Genomic DNA, 12,898 nt, shown 5'->3' on the forward strand with positions numbered 1-12,898 from the left:
CAACAATCCTGGCTAAATCCAACTCTCCACCTCCTCTGTGCCTGCACCTGTACACCTGAATGGAGCTGGGAAAAAACACAATGATTCTGCTGGTTTCATTTTAAATTCATAACTACTAACCTCAGATGAGAAGTTAAACTTGTCCCAGAACCGTATTATAGTCTTTGAGTTCATTTCTTCTGACACTTTCCTTGAAAAACATTTTGGTATTTTCTCTTCCTTCAAACCTTTAACAGCCACCCCTATGCTTAGCTGATGGTTTTGCTTCCTGCTTCTCTGAGGACATCGCAGCTATACATGTTATTTTCTCACCTGTTTCTAGGGAAGAACAGTCTAGGCTCCTAGCTGAGATCAGTCTCTCCACCTGTGCATGCAGCCCCATTCTTTCCATCTACATTAGTCCTGCCTACATTCTAAGACTCACAGTGGATGCCTGAAACCATGGATAGTATCAAACCCTAATCACCTTCTTCTACACTGACATAAATGTGGCAGCAGTTTTTTCATCAGCAGATGCAGCCTCTCCACTGACTTCCATATTTTTCAGTCCAAACGTATTCCTGCATCTGTATAACCATTCCTTGCTTGCAGTAAATGGTTTGGTTTCACTCATTTCAGGGGATTCCCTTGCTGAAGTCTTCGTATAGGCTCATGCTTTCTAGTGCATCACATTGCCACCAATCAAAACACATTTTCTGTTCATGTCTTACACCCCAAAATTGAATGCCTTTTCCATCTTAACTAAGCACTTACCATGCACCGTGGCCATAACTTCTGCAATTTGAGGTGCGACAGCAAAATTAGCACAAATTTCTTTTTCCGTCTTCACAATTTCACAGATAGAAGATTCTTTCTTAACATAGTTTTTAGAAATCTCAGAATGCAATTTTTTTCTTCGCTTATTAATTTGAGAACTTTCACCTTTTCACTTAAAGGAAGCACTTTATGGCTTCTCTTTGAAATATCTGAATTGCTAACATCACAATTCTTGCATTTTGGGGCCATCATTAAGTAAGATAAGGGCTACTTAAACACAATGCTGTGATACCACAACAGTCGATCCGATAACCTAGATGGCTACTAATTGACTAAGTGGTGGGGAGCAGATACAGAATACACTATACAGTAGACAAAGGGATGAGTCACATCTAGAGCGTGATGGAGTGGGACTGCACAAGATTTCATCACACTACTCAGAGTAGTGAGCAAATGAAAACCTATAAATTGTTTATTTCTGGAATTTTCCGTTTAATATTTTCAGACCATGGTTGACACGGGAAAAATCATGGTTAAGGGAGGACTACTGTACTCAAAGACATGCTTTTAGTAACTCTTCTTTCTCTCTTCTCCATCATTGATCTTACCCTCTCTACTGGATCCAGCAATTCTAGTTCTGTCCAATCATCATACACACATGCCAGGATTTCTCTCAATTAAAAAAAAAATCTCTCTTGACCTCACTTGCTCTCCAGCTCTGTTCCATTCCTTTGCTCCTTTAATACTCGGGAGTTATCTATATTCACTGTTTTCAATTTCCTCCATTTCTTCTTGAACCCATTCCAATCAGTCTTTCTGTCCCACCTCTCTACTCTAAACTGGTTTTCTCAAGTTCACCTGTGACCTCCACATTTTCAAATATAATAGTCAATTATCTTGCCTCATGTTATTCGACTCATCGGCAACATTGATTTCAGTAGATCAGTCCTGGAAACCCTTTCTTTATTTGGCTTCCAGAACACCACACTCCACTCTCTCTCTTTTCTTATTTTATTGACCATCCTTTCTCAACTCCTTTGCTGGCTCCTTCTTCTGACTTCTTAACTTTGTAGCACCCCAGGGCTCGATGTTTGATTCTTTCTTTATTTATACTCACCCCCTTAATGATCGTACCGAGTTTGGTGCCTTTAAATACCATTTATTCTCCAACAGTTTACAAAAATGTTTATCCCCAGGTCAAACTTCTTTCCTGAACTACAGATTTGCACAGTCAAAAACATACGTGTATCTCCATTTGGATGTCTGATTGGCATCTCAAACTTAACATGTTAAAACCCAATTCCCCATCTTCCAGCACAAATCAGCTCCTACTATGGTATTTGCCATCTTTTAATGGCAATGCCACACCTATAGTTGCTCAGACAAAATGTCCTAGAGTCATCTTGACTCCTCTCTTTCTCTCACAACCTTGATCCAATCCACCAGCAGATTCTGTTGGCTCTATTTTCAGAATATATCTGGAATCCTATCACCTCTCACTATCTCCCTTCCTATCAGGGTCCAACCCACCATCATGTTTTGCCTGGACCACCACAGTAGTCTCCTAATTAGTTTATGAGATTTATCCTTGATCTGCTCTTCAGATTATGGATAATCTGAAGTTGTAGCCAAAGTGATCCTGTTAAAACATAAATTAAATCATATCACTCCTCTGCACAAAATCCTGCCACAGTTCTCCATCTTAGAGTAAAATCCAAAGTCCTTATACTATTTACAAAGACCTACACAATCTAGTCCATCACCATTCATCTACTACTCTCCCTTTCGTTCAGCCCACTCCAGACATACTGGCCTCCTCACTAATGCTTGAACGTGCCAGGTACTCTCACACCCTAGAGCACTTGACCTTGCTGTTTCTTCACCCTTGGAAGCCATTATGCCATCAGCTGCATGGCCTACTCTCTCCTTAAGATCTTTACTCAAAGTATCTATTTAGTTGCACCTTCCCTGGCCACCCTTATCTAAAATGTTAACTCCCGAGCCAGCATTTTATATCTCTCTTCCATACATATATGTTCTCTTAAATACTTATCACTATCTAACCAACTGTATATAGTTTTATTTAAATCTTGTTTGTCATTCCCACCCACTAGAATGTCAAATCCATAAGGCCAAGAATTATTTGTCTGTTTTGTTCAATGTTTCATCTACAGTATCTAAAAGGCTCCAGTCACCATGCAATGTAATATGTGCTCAATAAATTTTATTGAATACACTGAATGAATTAATAGATCTGTGTGTATCTATCTATACATCTGTTTCTGCTCCCATTCATGTATATGTCAGTGTACGCCCAGTTAGTAAGTGTGACAAGGTCAAATTTGAATAATAGATGGTATTTATTGAGTGTTTATGATGTACTACGCCAAGCACTTTGCATGCAACATCTCATTTAATCCTACTTATTAGGCAGATGTAGTTTACTGTTTAATTTGTGGAATCAGGCTGCCTGCATGAGTCCCAGCTCTTCCACTTACTAGCTGTGTGACTCTGAATAAGTCACTTACCCTCTCAGAGACTCATTTTTCTCATCTGTAAAGTGAGGGTAACAATAGTACCTACTTCAAGAGGTTGTTGTGAGGATTAGATAAGAAAATACATAGAAAGCATTTAGAACAGTGCCTGGCACATAGTAAACATTTGCTAATACCCTCAATTTAAAGATTGATCTTAATAACAACAATAGAAGCATAATAACTTCTTTTTACCAAGTGTTTACTATGTGTTAAGTAAGCCTTTTCATACATTATGATATAGACATACATATACATATAAAATATATACACATATACATATGTATGTATATACATGACTTTTAAATTAACAAAATAAAGAGGTTAAGAAACTTGGAAAAAATGGCAATAATTTGAGGGGATAGATATGTTAAATAGCTTAATTATAGTGAATATTTCACAATATAAATGTATATCAAGTTGTACACCTTAAATATATACAACTTTAAATTATCAACTATACTTCAGTAAATCTGGGTGGAAAAAAATAAAGAAAACTGTCCAAGGTTACAAAGCTCTAAATAGGAGGTGCAGGCCTGAATGTGAGGCCTGGGCTGGTACCCTCAACAACCTTGCACTAATGTGGATGTGTGTTATGTCAGTACATTTTTGTGCATGTCTTTGTGTGTGATATGTGAGTGCATGTAGATATGTGTGTGACATGTGAGTGCATGTAGCTCTCTGTGTCTGTAATTTTGTGTCTGTATATCCCTATGAAAGTATCTGTTTTTATAGATCATTCTCATTTCCTCACTTGCTCTTCTCCAGTACAGCCAGCAGAGGGGGCTCAGGAATTTCTTTTTTCTTCTTGAAGAAGACAAGAGTATATATTAAAAATATAGCTTCCTTTGAAAAAATGCCAGTTTTTGACAGGGATAGCTATAGTCTATGACTGGATTTTAATACTTGAAAGACAAAAATCAGGCAGCCACCTAGACCTCGTATCTTTCCACTCACAAAGATATTTCTGTATGAGAGCAGGTATCCAGCTCCCAAAGAATGCTAAACCACTGTTTTCCAGCATCACTTCATCTATCCTGTTACACTATGCATGGCCCACTCCCTGCCTTCTGGCTATCCAAAGCCCCCCTCCACAGCTCCTTTGCAACCAACCAAGTAACCTGATTCCCTTTCCTTCTTCCCCACTCTCCTGCCTTCTTTTGGGTGGCTGTTCAGATATAATTAAACTGACACTGACAATACCCATAAGGCCAGGTTTTGTCTCATTTAAATCTCTTAACAAGCCTAGGAGGCAAACATTATTATCTTACCCTCCTCATTTAGCAAAAGAGAAATCAAGGCTCAGAGAGGAGGGTACTTTGCCTAAGGTTGTACTGTTAATAAAGGGCAGAGACAGAAATCAAACCCAGATTCCTCTGAATCCAGAGCCTACTCTCCCTTCCACTATGCCATGGACTATGGCAATTGATGGGACTACAATTGGAACCAGTGGTGATAGACTCCTTATCATGACTAACCCCTACACCCTAAATTCTCAAACCTGAATGTGTATCAAAATCACCTTAAGGTATTATTTAAGAAAAAAAAACACACACAAAATTCACAGGGAGTCTGAGTCTACAGTTAGGCTCAGGATTTGCCTTTGTAATAAAGACCTCATGTGACTTCTGATGCAGGTAGTCCCTGGCCACACTGGGAGAAAATCAGGCTTCTTAAAGGCCCACTCAGCCTCCCCTTAAGTACCACAAGTTCTTGATCAGACAGCTTCAGAACAGTTCCAAATAATCATGGTGACCATTGATGGAGCAACTGCCACATTTCAGGCACATTACATTTAGGTCTATGATCTATTTTGAGTTCATTTTTTGTGAGATATAAAGTCTGTGTTTTGGTTTCTTTTTTTTAATTTATTTTTTTCAAAGTTTATTGGGGTAACATTGGTTAATACAATTATATAATTTTCAGGTGTACATTATAATTTGACATCTATATATTCTATAGTGTGATTACCACCCAGAGTCCAGTTTCCTTCAGCTACCATGTATTTGATCCCCTTTACCCACTTCACACTCCCTCAACCTCCCTATATTTGACCCCTTTTACCCTGTCTATCTCTTCCCTCCTCTCCCACTCCCTACTCTCTAATAACCACTAGTCCATTATCCATGTCTATGAGTCTCTGTTTGTCCAGTTCATTTGTTGCTTTTAGGTTTATATCCCACATATAAGTGATATCATGTGATTTTCAACTTTTTCAGTCCGGCTTATTTCACTTAGCATGATCATCTTAAGGTCCATCCATGTTGTCGCAAATGGGAGTATTTCATCTCTTCTTATTGCTGAATAATATTCCATTGTATATACATACCACAGCTTCTTTAGCCAATCAACTATCATAGGATACTTCGGTTGCTTCCATGTCCTGGCCATTGTGAATAGTGCTGCTATGAACATTGGTGTGCTAATATCTTTTCGGATATGGGTTTTCAAGTCTTTGGGGTACCCAGCAGAGGGATTGCTGGATCAATTCTTAGTTTTTTGAAGACCTTCCATACTGCTTTCCATCGTGGCTGTTGGTTTCTTTTAATGGATGTCGTTCCAGCATCATTTGTTGAAAAACACTCCTTTCTCCATTGAAATGCCTTTTCTCCTTGGTCAAAGAATAGCTGATTATATTTGTTTGGGTCTATTTCTGATTTCTTTAGTCTGTTCCGCTGATCTATTTGTCTGTTCTTTCATCAATGCTACATTGGCTTGATAACTGTAGCTTTATAGTAAGTCTTCAAGTTGTAGTAAATGCCCGAGTCCTCCAACTTAGTTATTCTTCAGTATTTTGTTGGCTATTTTAAGCCTTTTGCCTTTTCATACAAACTTTAGAATTGGTTTGTCAGTATCTACAAATAATTTGCTGGGATTTTGATAGGGATTGCATTCAATCTACAGGTCAAGTTGAGAAGAACTGACATCTTAACAATGAGTTTTCCAACCCATGAACACAAAATAGCCCTCTACTTATTTAGATCATATTTTATTTCTTTCATCAGAGTTTAGCAATTTTCTGCATATAGATCCTGCAAGTATTTTGTTAGATTTATATATATAAGTATTTGAATTTTGGTGATGTTGTAAATGGTATTGATTTTTAATTTTGAATTCCAATTGTTCACTGCTGGTATATATGAAAGCAGTGACTTTTGTATATTAATCTTGCATCCTGTGACTAATCACTCATTAGTTCCAAGAGTCGTTGTTGTTTTTGTCAATCCTTTGGAATATTATATATGGATGATCATCTCATCAGTAAATGAGACCCAGGAACTTTATATACATTTTACCATTTAATCCCCAGGACAACTCTGTAAGTCAGGTTTTATTAGCATCCCCATTTTGCAGAGAATAAAACTGAGGCTTAGTTACATTAATTTAATTTTCTAAGGTCACAAAGCTTGGAAGTGGAATAATTGAGAAGCAACCCAGGTCTGCCTATGTCCACAACCTGCGATACCTGCACTCCACCAGTGAGGTGAGCTGCATTAAGTAATTTGCTGGAGCAAAAGGTAGCAGAAAGCCTCATGTGGGTAGAGGAGTCAATCTCTGCCCCTGATGGACTGTGTGTAATTGGTCAATTCACCAAATCCCAAAGAGCTAAGTTATTCGCATCACAGATTTGTGGAACATTGATCTAGGCTTTTTAAAATTTAAACATTTTGTTTTATAACAAGATCTGAATAGACACATCTCCAATGAATGTATAGAAGTGGATAATAAGCACTTGAATAGATGCTTAACATAATTAGCCATTAGAAAAATAGAAATAAAAATCACAAAGAGATGTCACTTCACATACACTAGGATGGCTATCATAAATAGGTGGACAACACAAACTTTGATTAAAAAATAGAGAGAGAAATTGGAATCTTCATACATTACTGGTGAAACTGCTAATGATGCCACCACTTTGGAAAACACTGGCAGTTCCTTGAAAATTTCAGCATAGAGTTATCATGTAACCTAACAATTTCACTGCTAAGAATATACTCAAGAAAATTAAAAACATGTTCACAAAAAGCTTGTACAAAAATGTTCATATCACTATTATTTATAATAGTCCCAAACTTGAAACAATCCAAATGTCTATCAAATGATAAATGAATTTTAAAAATGTGGTCTATATATACAATAGAATATTACTTTGCAATAAAAAGAATGAAGTACTCATACATGCCTCAACATGCATCAACCTTGGAAACATGTTACGTGAAATAAGTCATTCACATAATACCATATACTGTATGATTCCATTGATATGAAATAACCTAAATTAAAAAATCCATAAAAACAGAAAGTAGATTGGTGGTTGCTTCATGCTTGGGAGGGTGAGAGAAGTAAGGAATGATTGCTAACAGGTAGAAATTTCCTTTTTTGGATGATAGAACTCTTCTGTAATAAGATAGTGCTGATGGTGAACAGCATTGTGAACATACTAAAAACCACTGACTTGTACACTTTAAATTGCTGAAATTTTTTTGTATTTTAATTATATAACAAACAATAATAAGATCTTCAAAAAATTAAAACAACTACCATATGATATAGCAATTTCACTTCTGGGTATATAGCCAAAAGAATTGAAAGTAGGGTCTCAAAGAGATATTTGCACACCCATATTCTTAGTAGCACTATTCAGAATAGCCAAGAAGTGTAAGCACCCCATACGTCCACTGACAGGTGAATAGATAAACAAAATATAGTATATACATACAATGGAATATTATTCAGCCTTAAAAAAGAATGAAACTCTGTCATATGCTACAACATGGATGGACTTTAAAGATATTAAGTTAAGTGAAATAAGCCAGTCACAAAAGGAAAAATACTGTATGATACCACTTATGTGAAGTAGCTACAGGGGCTAAAGAGGGGGCATAGGAGGATTATTGTTTAATGGCTATTGAATTTCAGTCTTGCAAGATGAAAAAGTTCTGGAGATCCGTTTCACAAAAAATGTAAATATAGTTAACACTGCTGAAATGGACACAAAATGGTTAAGATGAAAAATTTTATGATGTGTTTTTTACCACAATAAAAATATAATCTAAAAAATGAGCCTATAAATGCTGGGGAGATATTCAATTCAAGTGGTACAAACAATTACCAACCCTTCATGTTTTCACTTCATTTTCCAAAGGAACGTTTCACAAAAAATGTAAATATAGTTAACACTGCTGAAATGGACACAAAATGGTTAAGATGAAAAATTTTATGATGTGTTTTTTACCACAATAAAAATATAATCTAAAAAATGAGCCTATAAATGCTGGGGAGATATTCAATTCAAGTGGTACAAACAATTACCAACCCTTCATGTTTTCACTTCATTTTCCAAAGGAAAATCAAGGCTCTCATATATTAGAATTATCATCTCAGTTGAGGTTTTTATTTCAAACTTGGGGAACTCTCCACATTTATCCCTGGTGTGGCATTCATAGTAAGGACAAATTTTTCTATTGAAAATCTTGCATGAAACAATATTCTTTGACTATTTTAGCACAATTCCATTAGATGTAGAAATGTAAAGGGAAATGAATACTCTTAAAATTTATTCTACGAAATAGAAACAATTTAAACCTAAAAAGCACAAAAAGAAGAAAGATTATCCAAAGAAGCAATGCTTGGCTATAAAAATATGAGACAAAATAGACTTTAAGACACAAATTGTTATGAGAGACACAGGAGATTATATAATAATAAAAGTATCAATCCGCCAAGATGATATAACAACTATGCACTGAACAAGAGGGCTTAAATACTTGAAGCAAAAAAAAAAAAAAACTGACAGAATTCAAGGGGAAAATGAATATTTCGACAATATTTGGAGATTTTGATACCCGACTCTCAATAATGGGTAGAATAGCCAGAGGGAAGATCAGCAAGGAAATAGAAAACTTGAACACTGTAAACCAACGAGACCTAACAGGCCTACATAGAACACTCCACACATCAGTAAAGTACACATTCTTCTGAAGTGCACATAGAACATTTTCCAGAATAATCCATATATTAAGTCACAAAACTAGTCTCAATAATTAAAAAATAAAATAAAATCATACCAAGAATATTCTCTGATCACAATGGAATAAAATTAAAAATCAATAACAGATGGAAATTTGGATATTCGCAATATGTGTAAATTAAACAACACATTTCTAAATAATCAATTGGCCAAAGAAGAAATTCAAGAAAAATTACAAAATACATTGAGATGAATAAAAGTGAAAAAACAGCATACTAAAACTTACGGACTACAATAATAGCAGAAAGATTTACCTGTAAATGCCTATAGTAAAAAAAAAAAAAAGGAAAGATCTCAAATCACTAACCTACCCTACCACCTTAAGAAACCTAGAAAAACAAGAGCACACTAAACGCAAAGCAAAAGAAGAAAGAAAATAAGAGTGAAGATAAATAAAATACAAAATAGAAAAACAATGGAGAAAATTTTTTTAAAAAGTTGTTTCTTTGAAAAGATTAACAAATTTGACAAACTTTTAGCTAGACTGATCAAGAAAAAAATGAAAAAGACTCAAATTATAAAAATTAGAAATGAAAGTGAGGATGTTGCTACTGATTTTACAGAGATAAAAATGATTATAAGAAAATGCTATGAACAACGTATGCCAACAATTAGCTAACCTAGATGAAATGGACAAATTCTTAGAAACATGCAAACTATCAAAACTGACACAAGAAGAAAAAGAAAATCTGATTATACTCTAAAACAAGCAAAGAGATTGAGCCAATAATCAAAAACTTTCAATAAAGAAAAGCCTAGACCAAGTGAATTCACTGGTAAAGTCTATTAAACATTTAAAGAACAATTAACACTAATCTTTCTTAAAATCTTTCAAGAAATGAAAGAGGTGGGGACAATGAGTAATATAAAAACAGTATTACCCTAATACCAGTGCCAAAGAGATCACAAGAAAACTACAGACCAATATTCTCAACAAAATACTAGAAAACCAAATCCAGCAGCATATGAAATGGATTATAAACCAAATGGAGTGTGTCCCAGGGATGCAAGGTTGGGTCAATATATGAAAATCCGTCAATGTAATACATCATATTAATAAAGGGAAAAATACATGATAATCTTAATAGATACAGAAAAAAATACATTTGATAAAATATAAAACACTTTCAAGATAAAAATATCTCCATGAATTAGGAATAGAAGAGCATTTCCTCAAACTTATAAAGGGCATCTATGAAAACCCCACAGCTAATATCATACTTAAGGGTGAAAGATCAAATGCTTTCCCCCTAAGATCATGAACAAGACAAGGATATCTGCCAGGACAGTTAGACAAGAAAAGAAAAGAAAAGCATCTAGATTTTAAAAAGAAGAAGTAAAATTATCTCTACTCACAGAGACCATGCACTTATGTATAGAAAATTCTCAAGAACACACACACACACACACACACACACACACACACACACACAAAACTCTGTTAAAGCTAATAAATGAGTTCAGGAAAGTTGCAAGATAAAGAATCAACATACAAAAATTAGTTATACTTCTACACGCTAGCAATAAACAATCCAAAAATGAAATTAAGAAAACAATTCCATGTATGATAGCACCAAAAAGAATAAAACATTTAGGAATAAATTTAACAAAAGAAGTGAAAAACTTCCACACTGAAAACTACAAAAACTTGTTGAAAGAATCTAAAGAAGACCTAAATAGGTGGAAATGCATCCTAGGTCCAGGGATTGGAAGACTTATTATTGTTAAGGTGGCAATAGTCCCTAAAATAATCTAGAGTCAATAAAATCCCTGTCAAAATCCCAGGTGCCTCTTTTGAAGAAATGAATAAGCTGTTCGCGGCATTCTTTTGGAAGTTCAGGGATCTTAAATAGCCAAAATGATGTTAAAAAAAAAAACATAGTTGGAGGACTCTCACTTTCAATATCAAAATTTATTACAAAGCTATAGTAATGAAGACTGTATGGTACTGTCATAAGGATAAACAGAGATCAATGGAATAGAATAGAGAGTCTAGAAATCAAGCCATATATCTATGCTCAATTGATTCTTGACAAGGGTGTCAAGTCCATTCAATGGGGAAAGAATAGCCATTTCAACAAAAAGTGCTGAGACAATTAGATATCCACGTGCAAAAAAAAAATGAATTTGGGCCCCTAATTCACACCATATACAAAAATTAACCCAAATGGATTAAAGATCTAAATTTAAGAACTAAATCTATAAAACTGTTAGAATGAAACATAAGTGCAAATCTTCATTACTTTGGATTAGACGATGGTTTTGTAATATAGTATCTAAAGTAAAAGCAACAAAAGAAAAATTTCATAAAGTGGACTTCATCAAAATTAAAAACTTTGTAGGTCAAAAGACAGTATGAACAAAGTGAAAAGACAACCTACAGAATGGGATAAAATATTTGGGCCTTTTGAGCCACGCTTCTCTTGCTCAGCCCCGCTTCTACATCTAAAAGTGTACTTTCCCTTCTAATAACACTTTTCTTTTCTGCTGTATTTCGGTGTCTTGCTCAAATCTTTGTTTGAGACATTAAGAACCTGGACAATGCACTGGGAGAGGATCCCCAATCTCCGGTAATATCTTCTTTAGTGAGCCAGCCAGGAGATTCAGAAACATGGTGGACTGAGAGATATCCTCAGATCTCTCCCCTTGAAACAACAATGAGCTGAACATCCAAAACTCAACAACAAAAAAAAAACACACAAACTGCAAACCAGCACGTCTGAGCATAAGAGCTACCACAGGACAGAACCCCGGGTGTCTGGCAGTGGACTGGGAGAAATAAAGAAGATGCCTCTCACAGCTGCTGGAGCTCCCTGTAAGAGGAGGAGGAGGGAAGAAGGTGCAATGACTTCCATAAGCAGCCCTGCCTGGAAAAGCTGTGAGCTCCCCGCGGCCAAAGGAAGGCCCAGTCATCAGGGCAGAAGGCAGAGAAGTGGGAGGACAGAAAAACAACAGTTGATTTTTACCAATCATGGTTGCAAAACATAGGTGGAGCCTCAGCCCCCAACTCCCAACCCAGAGGCCGCTCCTACCATTACCTCCAAGAGTGAACACAGCGGAGCCCCAGAGGAATCTGAGCAAACACTGCCAAGACTGTTGCTAACACTGGCAGGGACTGAAACTGAGAGTAGCTAGCGTGATTAAATATCTATCAGAAAATAAAAAGGCATTTTTAAGGCTTTATATAAAGCTAAGATGCCACCTACTGGAAAACAAAAGAAAAGCACCTTCCTTGCAACAGGCTAGGGACTATTATATAATAAATCTTCTTTCTGGAAAAACAAAACAAAACAAAACAAACAACAACAACCACAACATCAAAAAAACAGAAACCCTTTCCATTAATGCCTACGCAGAGAAATAATCCATTAAATACTATGGGCAACAAAAGTAACAAGGCATCTCATAAAGAAAGAGAAAAATCTCCAGAAAATAAGCTTACAGACATAGAAATATGTGATCTAAATGACAGAGAATTCAGGATGGTACTTCTGAAAAAACTCAGTGAGATCTTAAATGAATCATATCAACAATTTCAGGAATTGAAAAAAGCAACAAGATGAGCAGGATAAGT

This window comes from Pteropus alecto, unplaced genomic scaffold (genome assembly GCF_000325575.1).
Source record: "Pteropus alecto unplaced genomic scaffold, ASM32557v1 scaffold139, whole genome shotgun sequence".
Taxonomy (NCBI): domain Eukaryota; kingdom Metazoa; phylum Chordata; class Mammalia; order Chiroptera; family Pteropodidae; genus Pteropus; species Pteropus alecto.